Source organism: Boleophthalmus pectinirostris, unplaced genomic scaffold (assembly GCF_026225935.1).
Source record: "Boleophthalmus pectinirostris isolate CB_2022bp ecotype Guang Dong unplaced genomic scaffold, ASM2622593v1 HiC_scaffold_3, whole genome shotgun sequence".
Lineage (NCBI taxonomy): Eukaryota > Metazoa > Chordata > Actinopteri > Gobiiformes > Gobiidae > Boleophthalmus > Boleophthalmus pectinirostris.
In genome coordinates this window covers 30,955,919-30,980,300 of record NW_026571299.1, presented here as the reverse complement: position 1 = coordinate 30,980,300, position 24,382 = coordinate 30,955,919, and the positions used below count along the sequence as shown (strand labels likewise).

Genomic DNA, 24,382 nt, shown 5'->3' with positions numbered 1-24,382 from the left:
TTCAACCTGCACCCGGGAATCCATCTCCAGATCAGCTAGATTTGGTTAGGACTCGCATAGGTGGAGGAATATTTTAATAGCCTATTGCATATTTAGGTTATTTCATACAATTTGTGATTCTTAGTTATCTAAATAATGCATTTTAATAAAGTTTTATACAATTCTTGGTGGACATCAGTAGTCAGGCTGGCAAAACCTAGTGCCTCCGATCAACTTCATTTCTCGCGAATAGGTCAGGAATCAGAATACACTAGACGGTTTGCAAGGAATCCCGGAAGTGCGAGTCTGGGCACCAGCCAATCAGCGAAGAGTCATACATTCTGTTTTGGCAACAATTTCCGAGATTGAGGATTTAAAACCGGAACAAAGAGAATGTATGGTGAAATTTATCAAGGGGAAAGACATTATTACCCTTCTTCTTACAGGATTTGGGAAAAGCTTCATATACCAGTTCACCCCGTTAGTGGCACATTACGTACATCACAACCAAATAGCAGCAACTGGTCAAATAAAAAAAAAAAGTACCCACCTACCGTCGAGCAAACGAATCCTAATGCTGCGAGGTCAGACGGTTTCCACAAAGTGAAACCGGTTGATAAATCAAGACATCAGTACACTTAAAATACACTTTTAACTATTCTTTGATATTCATGACACAACTCAAAACCTTTTACTCATTTAAAAGATGATATACCTGACTTTTACTGTTACATTTTCATTTACTATAATGTGAAAAACAGAAGGAGTTCATTTTGAATAGTTTGTCACTTTCAGAGACCAGCACCATCACAGTAATGCAAAAAACTGGCATGTTTAAAAGCGCACTTCCTGATTCTCGGACAATGAACTGCTTTATAATTAGATGCAGACAACACTTAATGATCTCACTTTGACCTTTATTTTAACCTGTTTTTTCAATATATCCATACGGAGGTGAAATAAAGTACAGCCACTTGTTATCTGACCCTATGGAGCACACTGTGTCCACTGCACTGGCCACATGTTTTGGCAGTATATTTGTGCGTGTCTTATCAGTGTGGACCTGGAGTCATTTGGGGCTATACAAAACTCCTGTGGACATTTCATAAAGACAGCGCTAAGCTGCATGTAATCGCTCCAATGGGCCTGGAACTATCCAGAGGGGCAGATACAGACACACTAATCCAACTCCCCAGTCTCATCTGATAGTGTGAGCACAGGGAGCCCAGGCCAACCGGAGATTAGGACACAAGAGGAAAAACAATACAACAAAAGGACTGACATGTCCTCAAGCAATGATTGATATATTGTGAATGTTGGTTTTAACAAATGCTAAACTTATGAGGCTGTTATGGACTAAAGACATGACCTGCCAATGACTAAAAATAATTTGTGACATAACTGTTTATGTAGAAATAAGTAGCATGTATTTATATAAAGACAGATTAAACTTGTATCTCATGAGTTGAATATGGACACATACACTACTGGTCAAAAGTTTTAGAACACCCTCATTTTTCCAGTTATTTATTGCAATTAAGTCGTGCAAGTCCAATGAAGAGCTTGAAATGTACTCTACAAATGTAAAAACTGAACAGACAGAGGATAAAAAAGATAAAAGATACAAAACACAAGTCCAAGCTCTGCCAAAACTACCTCAGGAAAAAAAGAACAAGATGGTAAACTTGAAGACATGGAGTGTCCAGCACGGTCTCCAGACTTAAGCCCCATCGAGCTGGTTTGGGATGAACTGAACAGAAGACTGAAAGCAAAGCAACCGACAAGTGCCACATGTTTATGGAAACTTCTGCAACGCACTTGGGAAGAACTTATATTTGATTTCTATTGTAAAGAGAGTGTGTTCAGATGTTTTATCTGCCAAAGGTGGACACTTTCATGAATCAAAAGGTTAGAATATGTTTTGGTCAACAGTAAACAGTAAAAGACTGGAAAAAGTGTGGTGTTCTAAAACTTTTGACCGATAGTGTATAAATACCAAAAAAATACTAAAATGTACCACAAATAATCCACTTTTTAAAGTATTGTTTTTATTACCCTACAAGTTCCTCTTTAATAAAAAATCCACTGTCTAATCAACTGATCTAAAATATGATGTGATAATAACTTGAAGCTCAATATTCAGACAGGATACATGTAGTAGAGTTAACTAAAAAAAACTACATGGAAAAGGACTTTAGCTCTTTATGACATCAGCTGGTGAGGAGACTGAAAAACTGAAATGTGCACAATTACTCCATGTGTGAATGAAACACAGCTCTATGTATTTAAGTATCTTTTCAGAAGCAACATTATAACATCCCTAAATACAGAACAAACATATTATTAAATGTTTAGTGTTTAGATCTGTTGACGTTTTATCACTGTAGAGCTTTTTACTTCTTTCCATAAAACTGAACTGTAACCACATGACAGCTCATCTCAGGTTGTCTTCTTTAAAGGACCACACCCTGATTTTGTGCGTGTGGCCCTCAACCTCTAATGCAATTCAACTACCAACCCGGCTCCACGCATTACACTCACATCTGCTTTACATATCATCAGCACTGACACCAAAGCACTAAGCTCAAACTCAGGCTTTCATCTCCAAGTCTGGCTCCTTCTCATCTGCAATTACAGACCACACAGAGAGGCCATGGCTAACAGCTGCGCAGCACTACAGACATAAAGCTTCCGGAGCAGAAAATATCCAAGAGGAGGAAGTACAGGAGGATTCTGCGAGAAGTGAGAGGCAGAGGAAGTGAAACAGGCTCGAGACACCTGTCAGTATTAATATCAAAGTGTCTGGCGCCTGTCTACAAGAGCTACTGCTGCGGCGGCTGTAATACATGGAGTAGTTTAAAGCTTGATGAAGAGAACTTGGGGTGAGTTTTGCCATTTAAAAAATTACAAAACTGACTCTTGTGAGCTTTTAGCCATGTTATAATGCGGTTAATCTGAACAAAAACCTATCCGGAGTTGTGTTTTGTTTCATTCACATGTTTGAGGAATCCTGCATTATTATTATTGTTATATTATATTTGTTTACCTCTGCAAAGCTCAAAATGCTCTGTGTCACCGTGATCATTTTCAAGTTAACAGCTTAACATTTACCTTTAATTCATTACAGATTCACTTCAGTTCTAGGGTTGAAATGATCTAAATCAGGAGTGTTAAACTCAAATTCACAGAGGGCCAAAATTAAAACCTGGGACGAAGTCATGGGCCAAACTAAATATTTAGTGAAAAATTTCATCATCTACTACATGTTTTCTCTTCTTTTGAGATATGTAATGCTAAACCTTTTCTTATTAAAATAAATGTTGAATAATAGTTTTGCTTAAACATTGAATCCAGAACAAGCATAATATGAAATAATAAATGTATTTAAATGTATCTGTAGCCGGTGGGCCAGCTCTAATACATATTTGGTATGATCTCGTGGGCCAAATATAATTGTATCATGGGCCAAATTTGGCCCCTGGGCCTGAGTTCGACATGTCTAATTTAAATGATTCTAGTGAAGGTGTATGGAGTGTTTTCTGTTTGGGAGAAGAAATCAGTCTAAATATGCAAGGTTTGCATGTGAATGAAAATGTTTGAATGAAACAAAACACAACTCCAAGTACATTTGTGATGAAGAAACAACATTATAACCTCAGAACTTAAGAGCAAAAAATACCGTAAATATGGGCCCTTTAATACATAAACAAATAAATGATGGTGCAGTATGTTTCATGCAGTTAAAAGTTGTTTTCCAGGGCAGTTTGGGGTTTACTTGATATGAGTGAATATTGCACGCCACTTCCACATGTGCTGTATAAACACCCCGTGCACTCACGTCAATTTTGATCAATCCTGAAGAGTGACTTGTTTTGGTCGTTCACCAGATACCAGACGTGGGACCAAGTCTTTGTTTTGCAAGTCTCAAGTAAGTCTCAAATCTTTGACCGCAAGTCCGAGTCAAGTCCAAGTCAAGTCTCGAAACACTGGCCCATAAGTCCAAGTCAAGTCCAAATTGTCTGCTTTGAGCTTCAAGTAATTTCAAGTCTTTAAACCAAAGTACCAAATACAGCTTAGATTTTTGCAATTTACATGAATTTTAAGAAAAATTGTACTTAAAAAAAATCATAGTATATTTATATTTGAGTATTTATAGAGTATGCGAGAGTTGTAGACATTAGTTTAGTACATTTTTCCTTTTTAAATGTCTTGACAAATCTTAGTGTGAATCATTACAGTCAAAATAGAAAGAATTCAGATTTAAAAATGATTCTCAGGGGTCTTTTCAAGTCCCTCAAGTTATAGGCCTCAAGTCCAAGTCAAGTCCCAAGTCTTAGTCCATTTTATCAAGTCAAGTCTCAAGTCCTAAAAATAATTACTCAAGTTTGACTCGAGTCCAAGTCATGACTTGCAAGTCCTCACCTCTGCCAGATACACACACGAATTTCAGTGTACGGATGTTTTATTGTTTCTGTCATTATTTGGAAAATTAGAGAGAAAAGAAATGTAAAAACACTGAATCATAATAACACTAGTGCATTTTACATGAACAAAAAACACAATTTAATCTTGTTTATGGTCAAAGGTCCTGTGTGTACAGTACAAATGATTGAATTTCCTTATTGTTGTGTTTGGACTGCCATGTTCCAGAAAAAGGACCAACCAAGATTAAAGCTAAACCATTTGTTCCTGTTACAAGGCCTGTTTAGCCAAGACTAAACATTTTTCTTACAACAAAGATGTGTCGTCTGGGCTCCGATCTGTCTCTCAAAGTTCACATGATAGGAAGATTCATGAATCAGAAAACATCAAGTAGTGTGAATCCAAATATCTGTTTATATTTGTTTATATTAAAATCTGAACACTAAATTTAGACAGCATCCCTAAACTGACCTCAAGTGATTGAAAGCAGCTTATTTTTGCACCTCACACATATGCTGGCTTGAGTCCGACACTGAAAATGACCCTTCAGCCCCAGACCTGAGCCCCAGACAAGAGGCTCAGATCAGAACCTCAAACCAGAGCCCCAGACCTGAGCCCCAGTCTCATCTAGGCTCTGAGCTGCTGTTGCTGGTGCTGAGCTTGGCTACATTCCTGTCACATTCCTCTGGTTCTACTCTCACATTCCACACTGTGAGGCGGGAAATAGCCGCATCCAGTTTCACTACACTTAGGGTCAACAGGTCAGCAGGTCAACAGGTCAAGGCTGATGCAAAACGCTCTGTGCTCCTGCGGTATGCACATTTCATACACAACTTTTAATGAGTACATAGCACAATGTGGGAAAATAAATATGCGGCTTAGTTCATTCCAGAGAATTCTTGTTATTTTGACCTAAATATTTTAAATGCTACATCCCAATTGGCTGTGATTGAAGTGATGCTGGTATGTGGTTCAGGTTGCACAATCAGTAAAACAAATCTTATCTCTAAATATTTGCCTGCCTGCCTAACTCTAACCGCACTTATTTCAGGTGATGTAAGTAACCTTAGAATGGAATTTAGGAGATTTCTTGACTCCAAACCCGAACTAGCTCCAACAGTGCCTATGTTTATTGTAGCGCCCGACCGTTATGGATTTTGTTGCAGCCGATATGGTACTGATAAAATGGGAGTTGGAGCTGCCGATTTAGCGATTTAGTGATGTAAAAATTCACCGCAAATCTTGAATTGTTTAAAAAACTTAGGTTTGGCTCAATGAATTTTAAATTGGGTTTATTCAGGCTACATTTATTGTTATTCTGCTTCTTTGCAACATATTTACAGACAGTAGGTCGGCCTAATGGCATTTTTGCATCACATTCTAGCTTCTAGTAAAGAAAGTAAACTACCACCTTTAGCCGTAAATGTGTGCGTGTCGCGATAATGAATTATATGCATAAATGTCAATCATTCACACCTCTATTCACAGCTCATTTACATATCAATGCAGGTCCAGTAACATATGTATGGCCAATAAAGTCACTTTACAGTAGGTCAATAGAAGAGAAAACAGCCTGTTTATGTGCGGGAGCTACAGCAGCTAAACAATGAGAAAGAACCACAAGTAGCTTCAAAACAACACATTTCACTCAGATCACAAGTCTGCACTAATAAATGTCCTTATAATCCTGACTCAAACCGATTGTCTGTAAAAATAATATAATCTCAGTGTTGCGCACATGGATCTATGGCTGCGTGTATAAACAAGCGCATGTGCGTGACATGACTCTGGGTGTGTGTTCAGGGACAGTACGGCCACAGACACAGACAAATTAGTCCACAGATAAATACTGATACGGAGCCACATATTAGGACATTTATCTTTCTGTAAATTGGATTAAATTACCATAATGTAGAGAGTCTAAGATTTATAACGAGGTATAACATGCCCTACAACTAAACCACTACAACTACTACTAGGCACCAAATATCCAATCAATATCTGATTTCTACAGTTGATACAATATTGTAATAGCATGAAAAACAGCTTAATCTGAGGTTTTATGTGTTTTATGTGTTAACAAGGAACACACAGCAGACAGGCAAATTTGTGTAGCAAAAACAAAAAGTTTTTTAACTTTACTTTAACTTTACTTTACATTAAATCAAGTTAACTTTTCATTTCCAAATACAGAAATTAACTGACATGTGCACCTGGAATTTTGCAGTATCAGTATCTCCAGTTATCCGATTTTTGCTGCTCATGTAAACAGTACTTTTTGGAGATTCTTGGACCACTAGAACCACCCTCTTAGCAGTGTGAATGCTCAATATACAAACAGATTCTTTTCCAGGGAGATTCAGGAAACCCTGTAATAAAATGAACCATTACCATAAGCCTCATAGATTTCATTGAACATCGGTTAATAAAGATATGTCTCCAGGGACCACATATAAGTCTAATGCACCATAAGAACTACTATGAAAATATAGGACTTTCTCATTTTCATAAAACTGTTCCAGATGCTTCACTATGCACAGCTTTCACATGTAAAGACTGAAAACCAATGACAGAAAAATAGCTCTACACTTCCACGAATACATCAGAGGAGTTGACTGCCTGAGGATTCATATTGACTTTAATAGAACACATGTGTACAATATAGGACAAAGCCAATGCTAACTGAACAATGAGGTAGTACACTGATCTGAAACAATAGGCCCAATGTTTAAATGTACTAAAAAAAAAAATGTGTATGGTTTGTTTTTTCCTGAGTTCAAATAATAGACTTCTTATCTGTCAGTACCTTGAATTCTCATTTACCCTGACATCTTTCAAAACAATGGTCTATTTAAGAAAGTGCTTTTGGAATTTTGGAAAATGCAAGTATCCTGATGAGCCCCAGAGTTTGAAGTCAGTGAAGTACTGCCAATTTCTGTTATCTGTACTTATTTATTTGGATGCTCCTCTTGGTTTTGTCTTATTCATTTATGGAGACACATGACCAAGTCACTAGGCATTCTGATTTGCAGTGAATTAATTAGTGATTATGTCATTTTCAAGAAAATGCATACACACTGAAGTTTATCTTTGAATATTCCCATTCAAACTGAATTAAACAATTTGTTAATTAGCATGGCATACAATGTATAGCCAACAGAAACAATTCATAATCTTGTCATCATATTTTAAGAAAGAGTAGAGGTGAGAGAAGACAATTCCTGCAAGAAAATAAGACTCAAAATGAAGAAGAAGACAAAATAATAATTAAAAAAAAATTCTACAGTTCAATTTTTATCCTCTTAATTACATACTTTTCAAAAGGTAACTTAGCAACTTTAACTTTTTTTGACAGACCCATGAGATTTTGTCCCATCCCAAATGTAAAGCTTTAAGTACAATGAAATTGGACAGATATATCTCATTTGAGGGAAGATTGTGTGTGTGGTGGGAACATAGATAAACCATGTCTCTGTAGGTTTTCCTAAACCCCAGTGTCTCATCCCCTCACACCCAGCGCCTGATAATGCACTTTGGTTAAACTCATCTACACCAGCACTGACGCTGTTCCTTCCTTCCACCATTAGCTCAGAAAACATGGAAGTCCACTCCCTTTCCTTGTTCCGGGCCAAAACTCATTCTCCTTTGAGTTAGGGTTTACTCACACTAATCACACCTTTCCTCTCTCATCCTCTTTGACCCAAGTTTTAAAAAGTGCAGCTAAGAAAACAAGATGGCTGCCTCTCAGCTGATGTGGGGCCCCTGCAGAGTGACAGATGGCTTTTGTTATTTTCCCACAAACATCCACTGCTCTCAAGAGCTGACCCATGATCCAAAATTCAACAGTTTTTTGGTTGCAGACCAAGTTTAAAACTAAAAGAAAAAGAAATTATATTATAGCAGTGCTGTCACAATTAAAGATACATCAGTTGGTCGGTATAGTTCGGGCCAATATTTGTACTTTTTAGCAGACTGGTGATCAGCTTTAAATCTCTAGCACAGGCCGATATTTTGTTTTGGGTGACCTGAAGGTTAAAAATACCCATAAGCTTTATTTGAACACTTTAGTGCAAACAGATAACAGCTAAAAACGTGACAACAAAGCTCTCTTAAAGGTCTGTGGTGAAAAAAGGCATTTGGCTATTTTTTTGCAGATTTAAATTGCATAATTTGGGGGAGAAAATCAAAATCAACCATACATGTCTGTCCAAAAAATATCACCAGAAACAATCACTATCGGCATGAAAAACACAATATCTGTCGATCTCTAGTCACGATACCAGAATTTCATCCTCGATTTTGGTACGAAGAAAAAGGCTCAATACTCTGTACCATTCTTTTTGAATGCAAAAGAATTTGCAACAGAAAATAATGTTGATGTTACCATGTGGTCATAGTTCTTATATAGATCAAGGCAAAACTAAAACTTTTAAAGAATGGTCAGTTTTGGTATGTCGGCTATGTATGTTTCAGAATGTATGTACTCTATATTAGGTGGTACCTCTGCTTCTGACAGTTCGTACTTCACTATGGTTGGTTAAATCCATCTGGGAGGAGTGGGAGAAAGTGTTAAACAAAGGATTACTGAATCACAATATGATGACTTCATCTAAACAAGAGATTCTCAAAGGATCAGATTTCAGATTTTTTCCCAGTGGTAAATCATTTGTTTATATTCTACCTTTGTGTGGACCTGACATTGCCATAAATGTATAACAAAAAACTCTAAAAAGTAAATCAATAACCATAAATTAGACTTTTTAATCATCATGATATAATACCTTGTGTATTCTTCAATCTCTATATCGAGACCTTATTTTCTTTCAGATTTACTGAGCACTGTCCCAGATCGACTATGCCAGAGTTGACATGCGTGGTAGACTCTCTACATGTGCTCACAGTTGGTTATTGTGATCCTTACTTCCTTCCAGCCCACTCTGCCTCCTCTGACCCAATTCCTGTTTCCTGGTCAAGACTGTACACAATAGTCTGAGTCAGAGATTTCATAAGCACTATTAATTTGATTTTAAAATGTCATAGTTGCCAAGTATTAAGAAGTAACAAAGTAAAAGGTACATGAGCGAAAAAATGTATAGATTGAAAAAAAAATAAATCACATAATTGGACCATCATTTTAATAGAGTTAGAATTGTGTTACAGTTATTTTGAGGTTAAAAATTGGATGGACTGGACTGGATTTTTTGTGGTATCAATATTGAGTTTGAAAAAAGTATCATAGAAACACTACCTTGGACCAGTATGAACTTAGTGGCACAGAAAATAAATCACGTTCTGTATTAATGAAAAGAACTGCCAGTCAACATACAAAAAAGATAAGACAGCTTCAAACACTCTGGCTTGTATCACTGCTAATAACTATGAAAACTAGAGTGCTAAGTCTTTCCCATTATCAACTGAATCTAATGAAGCATTTGTGAGCGTGCAGCTAAACCAAAAGGCAAAAACACATTCACTTCAGAAGCTCCGTGTGCGGCCAGTTCAGACCTGCCCCTGGTTTAATTTGAACTGTGAAGTGAAGCCAGGAGTCACGAGAGCACAGACAGACCAATCAGAGAGCGGCAGCAGGGCCCCTGGGCTCTTGCATGTCCCCCCCCCACACACACACACGTACACACACGTACACACACACTGACAAAGAGAGAGGAGATAAGGTTCAAACTATAGCCAACTTAATGAAGCGACATGCCTCAACACACAGAGGAGGCAGCCACAAGAGCAGCTTTGATCCAGGAAATTAGGACTTTTTACTCAGTTTTGTCGGTGAATATAGGGACTTTTATAGTATTTCACATTACAGATGAAACCACTGTAAAACATAGTTAAAATAATTCTATAATGTGTAATAAATGTGCATAAAAGAAAGTGATTAAAGTAGTAAGTAGTTTCTCACAGATGCGTAACTTTCTGGTGGAGGGGTATGCCACCTGTTTATGGGGCTATTATTACATATAGATTACCAGAAATGTTCCGCACTATGACATTAAACTTACCTAACATACATTTAATTGAGATGTTGCTTAAATTCATTCTAAGTGATTCTAAATTCATGATTGATGATTTATTCTTATGGAACAGCAAGCTTGCATCTCCTCAGATCTGATGTGTAACTTGTGTGAATGAAACAAAACACAACATCATGTCAATTTACATCTCCAAAGGTCAAAATGCTCTGTTCCAATTTGTGATGTCATGAGGCGGTTAGGTCTGGGTATCATTAAGAAGTTGTTGATACGATACATATCTCGATACACAGGCTACGATACGATATATATATTGATACATAGGCTACGATACAATACATATCTCGATACATAGGCTACGATATGACACACACCTCGATACATAGGCTGCAATATGATACATAGCTCGATACAGTGCACTTTTGGGTCAATACGATATATTTCAAATCGATTCGATACAGTTCAATAAAAAAATAAAATAAAAAAATAAAAAAAATGGCTAAATCATGGCTGTGATACTACAAGTCTTTGTTAAACCACTTCTTGTGCAAAGTGAATATGAAACACACCTATTTTAATAATCAAAAACAGTGAATAAACAAGCACCAAAACTGTAGCACTGTAACAACATAATTTAGTAAAATATACCAAAAAATACTCTTTGCAATATATCAATACAGAGGTCCACAATATCGATACTGTATCATCACATTAAACAATACAATATAGAGATATTTCGATATTTTTTGCACACCCCCAGTGGCGGTAGTTTTCACATTAACAGCTGCCTTTTGCCTTTTGTTCATAAAGATGGGCAATTCCAGAGCTGAAATCATGCAATTTAAAAACACAGTAGAGCACTTTCTGTATTATCACATGACATCACAAGATGGAATAGTGCGTTTTTTTGTCTGAGAGAAGAACTCAGCCTAAATATGCAGGGTTTGTGTGAGTGTGTGAAATAACACGTGTGAATGAAACAAAACACAACTCCAGGTATGTTTTTGAGGAGGAAGCAACATTATAATTTCAGAAAACAGTATAATATGGGGCCTTTTTAAGTTTATTGCCATAGACAGCTCCAGGCAAGCATGTGGCAGACACTCCACCAGAAAAGTTACACATTGCACCTTTAACATATCACGCATGAAAACGCCTCCTGTAATATTGTTTCAAATGGTGAGAACTAAACAAAAGATCACCTCAAATTATTATTGTTTAAAAAGGGAAAAACGAATGAATGAAAGACCACACTTGGTATAATGCAGATTTAATGTGGACCACGGATGGCTTCCGGCTGTAGTTTCACCCAAATCTATTTTTAAGTAACTCATTAAAGCGCTTTTGTTTCTTAGTAAAATCAGGTCAAAGGAAATGAAAACTAACTCCGCATGTATACAGTATGATTTCGTGCGTGGCGAAGTGAAGTGTCCGTATCCACTGCTGTTTCGATGGTGGGGCGTTCAAGTGTCCCGCTGTGTTCCTGTTTGTTCAGCGTTGTGTGTTTTTTTAAGTGTCTCCGTAATTATTAGCGCTGTGGTCTGATGCTATCGCTGCCTACCGAACAGAAGGAGAGAGAGATAAGGATTTCAGGAGGATGAGAGTTCGGACCATTCAATACGTCATTTAGTAATTCTGTATTAAAAGGGGCTGCACTCTTTCTGTCTAATAAAGAACAGATATATTGTAAAAGGCTGAGAGCTGTTTGCATCTAATTATAAAGCACTTTTATAAGGCAGGTGTACTGTTAACATGCTAGTTGTTGTTATCATTACTGTGACAGCAAGACGACCTCTCGCCTGTAAAAGCCAAAATTATATTAGTTGTATTTTTCATGCGACTTTTAACCTAAATTTTTTTTTAGAATTGCAGAACTGTGTGGTTACTTATCTCAGAATTTCATTTCCATTTTTTTTGTTTACATTATTCACATTTAAACCAATATCAAAATCATGTAATGTAATTCCATCAGTTCTGCTGCTTTAAAAAATGTGCAGCATCTATGAGAAGAAAAGTTAAACGTCTTTTTACTATGTTGTCAATTTTTCTATTTTTCTGTCTGTTATTGGTTTTATTTTATTTTCTATCATTCTGTTGGTTAAATCAACAATTTTGTTAAACCCTCTGAGGAGGCTGCTGTAGTGATTTTGGGCTATACAAAATAAATTTAATTAGTTTTTCGTTCAAATTGACAAGTGGACTTTAAAATTTGAAAGCTGGTTTTCTATACCCCAGCAGACACTTATCTTTGTTGATTCCGGCATCAAAAGCAAACACTGAGAGGAAGAAACTGTCCTTGAGTCCGATAAGTAGAATCAAAATACACTTCTTTGCTTGGGTGGTTGAAAGACATTTTCTAAGGTTTGGGTCATGTATTGGTTAGTTCTAATTGCAGCTCCTGGTCTTTTGAGAGCATTGAGCAGAGTGTGGGTGGAGTAGAGAGAACAGGAAGTCCTCTGTGATAACATTAACATTACTTCCTGGGGTCACGCAGACATGATCTATGGCCTCCTCCACAGTGAAGAGAGACACATCCTCAGAGCTGGGGTCAAACTTCAGTTACACTCAACATTTACTGGATTAGTCATCATAGGGGTCATTTTTATTTCTAAAATTAAAGTCTAAAACTCAAAAAATCTAGCAGAATCCAAATCACACATGCTATTTGATATGGTTTTAATTTCAGTTAATAGTTCGGAATTAAAATATTCTCCTTCACGTTTACATGGAAATAATAATTCTGAATTGAGGTTTACATGGAAAACATGTTAAATCGCCTTTATTTAATTCCACTCAACATATGGGGGTCTGGAAGGTTTGTGATTGGACAGGAGGTGCACAAATGTATTTACATCACCCGGAAGAAAACACACACTTCAACTGCTACCAGCTTTTTTGTCATCTCGGATTGTTACGCCCATAGACACCATACACCAGGACATGGATGATAGAAACATTTTTTGCTGTTGTTGTGAGAATTCTATCATCACGCTTTACGTCTGTCAGCCGAGGAGAAGAAGGGAGGAAGAAGAAGACAAAACAAAGTCAACGGCTGCTCTACCTCAGCCCACTCCTGCATCTCGCTCGCAAATCCAAAGAGCAGTGGATGAAAGTCCGAAGAGAGGACTGGTAGAGCTGGATCGTCTGGATCGCATCAGAAGGGTGAATTATTTTTAAGAAGAATAAACATTTAGATGATCGAGGAATACATTAATTTGGCTTTAAAATCGGAAGAAACCACCCACTTACTTCTAATTAAGTTTAATCTTAATTTAATTATCATTTTCTTTAGGAATGAGTCTTTACATGTTTTTTTTTGTTGTTGTTTTTTTAAGCAGAATTAAATTATTTATTCTGAATTAAAGTTCTCATGTAAATGTGACAAGTAACCATAAACCATGTCAACAAATCTGCAATCTGACTGTGAAATGGTTGCCACCCATAGACTGTGTAAAGAAGTGGACTAAGGGAGTGTGACATCACCCATACTGTCCAACTCCAGTCAAATGGCGCTTACTGAGGTAAGCAGTTATGGGGCAAAGTTGGCGCCAGTTCCATATTAGGAATAGGAATTTGTTTATGGACAAAATAGCTAAATAAAAACTCCAGGATCATGCAGAGTGGGTTAATACGAACACTGTAAGACCAAAATGAGGAGACTGACAGCAAGCAGTTACAGAGAGGATCGACGTTGTTTCTTTAGAAAGTGCACTAGAACCAAAGTCGATGGACCCCAAAGCATGCCCATGGTCACTTCCTATTTGGAATGCAGTGACTAGCGGGTTAGCTCAGTCCATTTATATATACAGTCTATGTTGCCACCACAGAATTCTGACCTGTCATACAGCTCAATTTGAAACCAATCATGAGTTTCAACATGATGAAGAATTAGTACAACTGTCACACCAATTAACATTTTAAAACAAAATAATATATACATCAAATGGGAAAAAGTACTTCAAACTGCATATAACAGTAAGCGAACACCCATGGATAGGGATTGTAGAATGTTGTTAAGTCACAATTTATGAGGTAGAAATGTATATTGAGCAAAACACATTCACGGATAAGCGCCAGTAACTAGATATAAGACCTAAGAACTTTGAGCAGGAGAAATTAGACGGAAGTGAAAGTAGATGCTATGTTAACTGTCTGACATACATACAGAAATAACTGTTAAAAATGTCTACAGAAGATCCACCTCTGAATTTATATCTCGAGGTTTGGACCAGCTGCCAGGCCCGAAGCAGCACCTCCCTGGACAGCGAGGCGCCATCTACTGGAACCACGCCAAGTTTTCAACATGCAGTGAGGCAAAAGGCTCCTTTATGGACACTATTTATGACTTATAGAAATAACAGTGTGATGATTAATGATTGGCATTTCGGCACAGGCCCGGTTTAGGTTCAAGACTTGGGACAGCTGGTGCCAAACGTCCCATTGACCCCCCACCTGCACCTCCACCACCCTATGAGCAGTCTAGACATTTTATTTTTAATACTACTATTACCATTACTATAATAACCGATTTAAGATGTAATGGAAAAAATAACCAGTGAGATATAAGATTAGCATAATGGAAAAGATATATTAGTAAATGGGTATGTTAATTATTAACTAATGTATTCTGGGTATTTTTATATTTGACTGGTCTTTGGCTCAAGATAGCAGGGAAAAGCTGTGTTGCTATGCCAGCGCGTACTGGAAAGTGTGCATGGAGAAGAATCGGAAGTGATCTACAGTTTCCACCGATTAAATTAGAATGTTAAGACAAAATGAATCTAAAATAGTATGTTTTAGTAATATTTAGCTCACTATTAAATGACACCATGACATTTGGAGGTATTGTCTTTGCTAAAACTGCAATTAGTTGTGTACATGGGTACTTTAGAGTCTTTATTCTCTCTTCAGTCAAACTTATTTAACCTTATCTGTAGGGCAGACGCACAGCCTCTCTCCGAACACACTCATACAGGTGAGGTGGTGAAGTGTTTTGCCGAAGGACCCATGAAATAGAGTTCAAAGCACCAACCTTCAAGAAAATGGGCAAATATCTAAACAAACTCATTGAAAACAGAATATAATTTTCAACAAAAGTTATTTTATCTTATGATTTTATATAACAGAAGAGTTGTAATGTTGTCCTATTTTTGTATGTCTATCAAGCAGTAATACTTCTCCAGATTCAATTCCAGTTTAAGTACGGATTAGTATAAGGGTATATATTGATTTTTGACAACCTTATTTTCAACAACAACTTTAATTTCGCTCACATCACCAGCTTCTTTTGGACTCTGACATTTGTCTCTATAAACTAAGCCTACAGACTTCAGCAACAATGTAACGGCCCATTCAACTTTAGCACTGCAATTTCAAACATGTCACGACTTATACATCGGCAAACACATATAGCGAGTGGCATGCACGTACACGTTAGTGAGTGGGCACACGTTTTCAAATTAGGAGCATGGGATTTGAAGGGTTAGCAAACAAGGTTATAAGTCAAGCCTGAGGTTGACACAAAGCTACTGGATTTAGCTGCTGAAGAGCTGGGGAGATTTCCACCTGCTATGTTTAGTGAGGTGAGGGCGCTAAAATGAGTGGAGGTCCCATGTAGAGACAGGGGAGGGGGGGCTGTGTCTGGGCATAACTGGCATACAGGAGCGGCAAACCTTTAAAATTAGCTGTGAAAAAGATGTCGCGCACATAGCTGACATGTTTAGGGAGGAAATGCACATGAGAGGAGGAGGCGGAGGCGGGCTGAATGACACCCGCGGGTCAAGTATAACATAGGATACGATTTACATTAAGATTTAGCCATTTTAAAATTAAACATCTGCTTTTGAATTAGGAACATTGCAGACCAATCCAGGAAAAGTTGCAGTATCAGGTGTCGGTTCAGTCAATATCCTGGTTGGACTGTTTACTGACTGATGCAGGTCCTGGACATTTCATATTAAATTAAAGTTTCAAATTGAATTCATACAAAGCAGTTCAGTAATTACTTGCAGGATACATAACGTTACATAATACAATCAGAGCTATTTTGTAATAGGTTAACTGCATTTTCAGAGGAATAAAATCCATTTACAATCCCTATACTGGTATCGGTTCATATCGAATATCGGCAGACACTTGAGACATGGCATCGGTATTGAGATCAGAAGTGAAAAACCTGGATCGGTACATCTCTACATGAAAGGATGGGAAGAATTCTACTATACTGTTAGATAGAAGTTCATAATTCAACCTTCTACAGCTAAAAACTTATAATATAGCTGAAAAATAACCAAACATTTCTCAGTAGTGTGAGGAAATGTACAAGCGATAACTATTGACCCCAGAAATATATTCCATCCATCCATTTTCTTCCGTTTATCCGGGGCCGGGTCGCGGGGGTAGCAGTTGGAACAGGGACTCCCAGACTTTCTTCACCCCAGAAATGTCCTCCAACTCCTCCTTGAACCATCACCTTAATGTGGGTTTGAGTGCCCGAATGATCCCGGGAGCTATGTTGTCAGGGGCTTTATGCTCTTGGTAGGGTCACCCAAGGCAAACAGGTCCGGGTGGACGGGTCAGACTAAGAACAGTTCAGAAGCGCCATATGATGAGTTCAACGCAGAGGCCAGATATGTCACCTGGAATGGCTTTACTGGGGCCCCACCCTGGAGCCAGGCCTAAGGTGGGTGCTCGATGGCAAGCGCCTGGTGGCCGGGCCTTCCCCCACGGGCACAGCATGAGGGAGCGACATGGGCTGCCCTTTCCGTGGACCCACCACCTGCGGGAGGATCCATATGGGGTCGGTGCAAGTAAATGTGGGCAGAAGTTGAAGGCGGGGGTCTCGACGACCGGATCTCCAAAAATATATTGCTCCTTTTATCATATATTGAGGTCAATATAATAATTACTGTGACAGGCCTACCCATAGTCTTGATTTCTTTGAGAAAAAAATATATGAATAAAGTTTTCTGTATAAATATTTTTTATTTCTGATGAGGCATCAATGAAAGGTGGAACAAAGGACAGGGGTTTAAATAGTAGCCAAAAGGGCAGGTAGTCATTCTAGCAAGAGCAACGATGTTGATATTGTGGCCATTCATTTCACTATGTGCTTACTTCAATACACAGTCCCTGCATTGCACAGTACACAAATACCACTCCAAACACTTCTGTCTTCAAGATCTTCTCCATTAGTTTCCACTTGTAGCTGGAGGTGGTACTCTAAATCCTGTTAGACATACTTCACATTAAAGTCCCAGGTGCATTAACATCTAGTGAATCTCTGGAGGAGCTAATAAATGAAAGTAGAAATACACAATATGGTCAAATTAAAAGAATATATATTAAATTTTGGAAAATCCATTGACGTGGCATAGAGCTTACGGAGCTATCAGATGTCACAGACTTTTGCATCTATGATTAATCCGGTACTATCCATTAATATATAGCCTAGTAGTCTTGGGGTACATTATATTTTAGCTTTAGCATTTTATCCAACAAACTTCGCACACCTGCTTTTAAAAGAACAATTTTGCGAGTTTTAATGAGAGGGACCCAATATCTCCTTAATACATGGAGGTAATAGGAGCGGAAATTAAAGACTGCTGAAGGACAAAGCGTTATTCGTCTTCAATTTGAAAAGATTAGATGTACTTTCTGCTGGTCGCTTCTGTCTTCTGGGAGGGCGGGTGGAGGAGCTCTAATGAAAAGGCAGGGCTAATATGTTTCTCCACTCCATCTGGTAATAATTGTAGCATGTAGCAACTGTAGCCGTGTTTGGAAAGGCTCTGACATACATGGGGCCCAGTGACGCTCGCAGCAGGAGGCAAAGAGGGAGGATTGCACTGCAAAAACTATTCTGGGATTTTCAGTCATGCACAGATATTTAAATACTAGTATATTAGTATAGTTAAATACTGCATTGATAAAATGCTGGTATCAGCGCTGATATTGAACATTTTGATTGATTGATTGACTGCATTTATATAGCGCCTTTCAAGATACCCAAAGCGCTTTACATTTCATTATTCAGTCCCTCCACACTCAGTGGTGATAAGCTACTATTGTAGCCACAGCTGCCCTGGGGCAGACTGACAGAAGCGAGGCTGCCAATCTGCGCCATTGGCCCCTCCGACCACCACCATCAGTCACGCACACACCACTTTCATACTAGGCAACGTAGGTGAAGTGTCTTGCCTAAGGACACAATGACAGTTTTTTTTGGGGGGGGGTTGCCACTGGCGCCCCACTGTGGCACCTGGAATTTCTAGCGGTCTCCCATCCAAGTACTACCCAGGCCCGGCCTGCTTAGCTTCTGAGATCTGACGGGATCAGGCTTTGACAAGCTGGTATGGTCACGATTTTGATGGATTGGATATCGGTTCCAAGATTTCGGTTGAGTTGATATCCCATTTAGGTCTATAAATTGGTGTAATAAAATAATATACTGGACAATGTAAGCATAAAACACCTCGTAATATTTTTTCAAAGTTGTTCTGAAGTTCCATTAAATGATAAATAACAGTTAAGAAACACATTTTAATATATATATATATATTTTTTACTGTACACAATTGTGTTTCAAGGAAATAAATTATGTTCAGTTTCTGCTCTGGTATCGGTAGATATTGGGGATCGGCAGATGCTTAAAGGCAAAGTATCAGCATTGGTATCGAAACAGAAAAAGCTCGAACGGCACATCCCTAATGAAAGTGTGCAAATGTTAGGTTCATTTTACACAGTCAAATTGTATTTTGGTGGTCATTTCTATACACCACACTTACATTTTACCAACTTAATAGCACAGATACATTTACTATAATACTTAAAGGTTCTGTACCTGTTTTGTTTTTTTGTTTTTTTAAACATATATTTAAGTAAGTTGTTCCAGCAGAGATACATTGTATAAGCAGCTCTTGGGGTAAAAATAAGTCCATTGTGTACTGTTTGCATCTAAGTATAAAGCGTTTGGTTGTCCGATAATCAGGAATTGCACTGTCAACATGCTAGTTGTTGTTACCGTAATAGCAAAACTCAGCTCTGGCATCTGAAAGTTGTGGAAAGAGCTCATCATGGTGATTAATTAAGATGCTCTGAATTCATAATGCAAGTGAGGGATAACTGGATCAGTGCAAACAGTTTATAATTCACTAGTTCTGGTTTTTGCATTTTTAAGACTGTAAAAATCAGATACAGCTCCTCTAAGGTTTGAGGAGGCTTGCTGACCTTGGTGAATGGATTCCACAAATGCTACACCACCCTACTGCTACAGTATTTGGATGTAATAAAGATTAATAGTTGAATTCAAATAAATCAGACTTAGAGGTGCCTGCGTAACTTTTTGCTTGGGGTCCGTCAACTGCATGTTTCAATGGATATGTCATTGCTATGCCTGGAATGTTCCTCAGACATTAAACAACTCTACCTTACATTTATTAAATTACAGGTGGTTTCATAGCTCAAAAATACCTAGAAAAACAGGCATTCTCACTGTGAGCGGGATCGCCTCTCCGCAGATCTGACCTGTAACTTGGTCTAGTTGGGTCTCCATGAAGATAGAATAAATACTGCCACACTGTGAAACATTCCAGACAAATGAATAACTTTGCCATGTAGAAAAGCAATTGATGGTGGCCCTCCACCAGAAAAGTTACACAAAGCACTTTTAAATATTTTTGAGGCATAAGTTAGATTTTTACAGTGTACTTCTTAAGTGCTTTCTTGCCATGTTTTCACTAGCTGCTGGGTGATAGGTGAATTCTTGGTAAGGACAGCAGTTTTACTCAGAGAAGCGCAGAGGTCGAAAGGTCTGGGCGTGAGAGGCTGGTCCCTCTGTCTCTCTGCTCCTCGGGGCACGGCTACGACTCAAGGTGATGATTAGTGGCAAGCTGAAGCACTCTTATCAAACACTGACAAAACAGGTCAGGAGGGAGCGTTGCACTATAGCCTCCGTCTGTTGGATCAGAGCCAAAAAGAAAGCGCAAACCGAGATGTGTCACGTTCGGAGGTAATTTAAGCCCGTAATGTTGTTGTTGTTATCTGGAAAAACAGACATGTCAGTGCAGTGATAATGATTCCAAGTGTGATTATCATTCAATTATTCTGAATGGAAAGTGACAGGGAGATTAGTTTCCGCCGTGGAATCATAGTTCAACAGTATACAACAAGTAGGAACTGTCACTTTACTGTTAACTTGTTACATTATGAGATTTCGCAAGTTGGGAGTGTTTTGGCAATACACTTTTGTTGTTATTAATATGTGTAAAGGTACAAAAGACTAACCAATATACAAGTAATATTATTATTAATTAAATGGTGCTTCACTTTGTAACTTTTCTAGGGTGGAGTTCTGTTTATGTTCCACAGTTTGATCCATCTCACATGATCAATTACAGATGATTTATTGTGCAAAATAATGAAAAACAGGCTTTCTTAGAGACTGTTAGAGGGTTTCCCAGTCTCCATGGTGATAGAGAAGTTTAATGCTACAATATGGAACATAACAGCAATAAAAACCCATGGAGACAAAGAAGTGGTAGAAGTTATATATAGCAACTTTAAAGGGCACATATAAGACTATTTTCTGACCTCTGTTATAATGTTGTTTCCACATCACAAACATACATGGAATTGTGTTTTGTTTCATTCACACATGTTTAACACAGAAACCCTGCATATTCAGGCTCTTCTTCAAGTTCTTCCCTCAAACAGAAAACATTCTGTTCTAACTTGTGATGTCATGTGGTAATAAAGGAAGTGTCCCACTGTGATTGTAAACTCCATACAGCTTCACCTTCAGAGTCATTCGGATCATTTCAGTCGTGGAATTGCTAATCTTAATTTAAAAGGAGCTGTTAACTTGAAAACTACCGCTTCATAGCCACTTCAAGATGGAAATGAGTATTTGAGCTCTAGAGATGTAGACAGACTAATAATAAAGGGTAACTCAAACATGTGAATGAAACAAAACACACCTCCAGGCATGTTTTTGAGGAAGTATGAACATTATAATAGCTCACAAGAGTCCATTTTGCGCAATATAGTACCTTTAACAAAATATGATGTGTTTTGTTTTTTATTCATTATTTTTAATTAATGTGTTATAATGCAATATCTAAAATAAATGTTCAATATTTACCTAAAATCACATCAAAGTTCAACAAAACACAATTTCTTGTACAGTGTAATCAAGAAAATAATAGTCCCTCAGATATGAGTAAGATAGTGAAATGGTCATTGCTGGAATACAGCCATCTATAAATGTGCAGGCCTAATAATCAAATCTGTGGAACCATGTAAACTGGCCAATATTACCATCTCAATTTTATTTCATCCAGGACTAAATTAACCTGTGATGGGCCAATGCTGACCTCAATAAATTGGTCATTTCGACATTTTACAGATGTTTCCAATCAGGATATGAATAAACAGCCTTGTATTGCCATCCAAAACTACATCTTAAAGGTTACCCTGACCTCCTTGATCAAAACAAATCATTTAAAAAAACAATAACAAACATTTTAACTTTTGCGTCAGATGGCTCCCACAGAGGTAGTAGTGTTTGGAGCAGTTGTGCAAGTTCCCATGTTATTAAATATGGACTTGAGCAATGTGTGGGTGATTTCATTTTGAGCTACGACAGTCTGACGATAACTGCTCTGCTTCACTCTCTAAAGTGACGTTACATAACACGGCCCCAAATCCTCTGGGACTGACTCATCATCATGTGACGGAAACGCTCTGGAAGATCTTTTGGATTAACTACAGACAGAGGAGTGCAAGCATAAGTAGGAGACATTTACTAGTACTTTTATAGAGTGGAAAACTATTGTGAAGATATAGGCTTAGAAAATGTGACAAAAAATGTATCACGTTTTTTCATATTGATCAGTTTTCATTTTTATGTAGTCTTATTAAAACAAATAAAAAGGTCTCTCAGTATTAATTTCCCTAATACAAATCAGACAGGATTTTAATCAGTCCCAGTTGACACAAACAATAATATCTTTTTTTTTTCCTCCCAAGCTCTGATCTCTGCTCCAAACCACATGCTTTCACTGGCAGAGGATTGGCTGTAGATCTCTCTATTAAAAGAGCCAAGCTGATCATTGACGATTAGAAATGACAGGATCTCGAGCTCAACAAATTCCATTAATTGCACAGACCCATTTAAAGTAACAATGTTTTTATTTGCCAACTTTACCCATGATATAGAACAGTGGCTCTCAAAGATTTCACACTGAGCAAAAGTACTAGTAGATCTAAACCAGGTCTGTAACAGGACTATTTCAGGTCTACTATGGGGCTAAATCAGATTTAAAAAGGAACTACATCATTTCCACTGCTAAACCACCACTAAACAAGAAATTGTCCAAAGAAGGACTAAAAAGTTGATATAATGGACTCTAAATCAGGCAAATCTACAAACTGAGGAGCTGTCCAATTACCACCTGAAGGAGATAGATGGCAGTAATGCAACTTCTTGGGTGTGAGATGACATTAAACTCCAAAGAAGAAGTAGTAGTAGGTAACACCATAAGGAATAACATTTTTAGGTATAAATGCAGCTGAACTTGAATTTATAGAAAGCTTATGATTTATAGGATAAATAAAAGTTGCAAAACACAACTGGAGCTCTTGTGTAATAAGTTAACTGTGGCATTTTCCGTGATTACAATGGTATCAGTTGATGTCAGGCATTGTGGAATACTTAAAGTCAAAGTATCGATATCAGCATTGGACCTGAAAAAGCTGAATCAGTACCTCCCTAACCCAGGCTGACAATTTCTGTCTCAAATTTCACTTCCGAGTCCTCAGACTTACTCATCGTCTTGTGACTGACTATTGTTTTGGAAAAAGGCGTTGGGAAAATGATCTGGATTAACTATATTGAAATAGGTCACGGGGCTGAGCTGGCCCAGGACTCCAGTGTGACAATAGCGGGACAGAGAGCAGCTGCATATGACTTACTGGCAGCTCTTGTGGAGGTGGGAAGGAGTGGGCGCTCAGAGAGACCCTTTGTGCTCCATAAGGGTCACATATCCGCTCCTCTGGGACGTCCCGGCACACTAAACAAGTGCTTACTGAAAATGGAGATAACAGAGTGCTATTGAGTGTTGTGCTTAAGGTTGGGGTTACATAGTGCTACTGCAGACTTGCTTTGATATATATATAGATTTAAAAACAGTAGACTATGAAATATTCACCACATTATCACATCATCCACTACCATCATCATGGTTGTTGATATTATACAAAAAGTGAAAGTTACACTGAAAGATTGTACTAAATAACCTTATTAAAAATGGACTAAGTAACTTTTCTAGTGGAAGGTCCAACATTAAGAGATACAGGTCATATCTGTGGAGTGGCGGAGACCATGCTCACAGTGAGATTGCATATTTTACAAAGCTGCAGAGTGAAATAAACAGAAGATATATCATTCTGTGGAACATTTCAAGAAGGTTGGAGAAGAAAGGTTACAGTGAACCACAAAGTACTCTACAAAAGCTATAACTGTTGTGTGTGGCTAAGTGGTACATTTGTTGTACATAGAAAACTTGCCTGCCTAAGCCACATCCTGGCTATCAAACCATTTCTGAAGTAAATATTGACATCTGTGACACTGGAGGCTGAAGTAATTCTTAATAATACAATGCATTTCTCAAACATCAAAATAAACAGTATTATGTAGGTGTCCATTGTTTTCTTGCATAAGCTGGACACTCCTGATCTCTATAATATTATTGTATAGAACATGTTACACAAGGAGAGTATGAAAAACAAAGCAGGACAGTGGGTGGGCTGTGGAGAGAAGCATCCTGTACAGACATCCACTTCCTTCAGACGATCAGGAGCCTAATCGCACAAATATATGTTTCAGAACACAAATCTTTAGTAGGATATGTAGTCATGTTACAAAACCTTTTTAGAGAAGGGCAATAAATGTTGAATAGCACAACAATCTTGGACATAGTCACTGTAGTCTTACTAATCTTGTG

At 37.9% G+C, this 24,382-nt stretch overlaps 1 protein-coding gene and 1 pseudogene across 1 annotated transcript in view; both read right to left on the bottom strand.

Moving 5' to 3' along the window:
- Nucleotides 1-24,382, bottom strand: part of atg7 (ATG7 autophagy related 7 homolog (S. cerevisiae)) — a 108,550-nt gene that overhangs the window by 5,482 nt on the left and 78,686 nt on the right. The window lies entirely within an intron of this gene.
- LOC129411124 (5S ribosomal RNA) lies at nt 18,628-18,744 on the bottom strand (annotated as a pseudogene).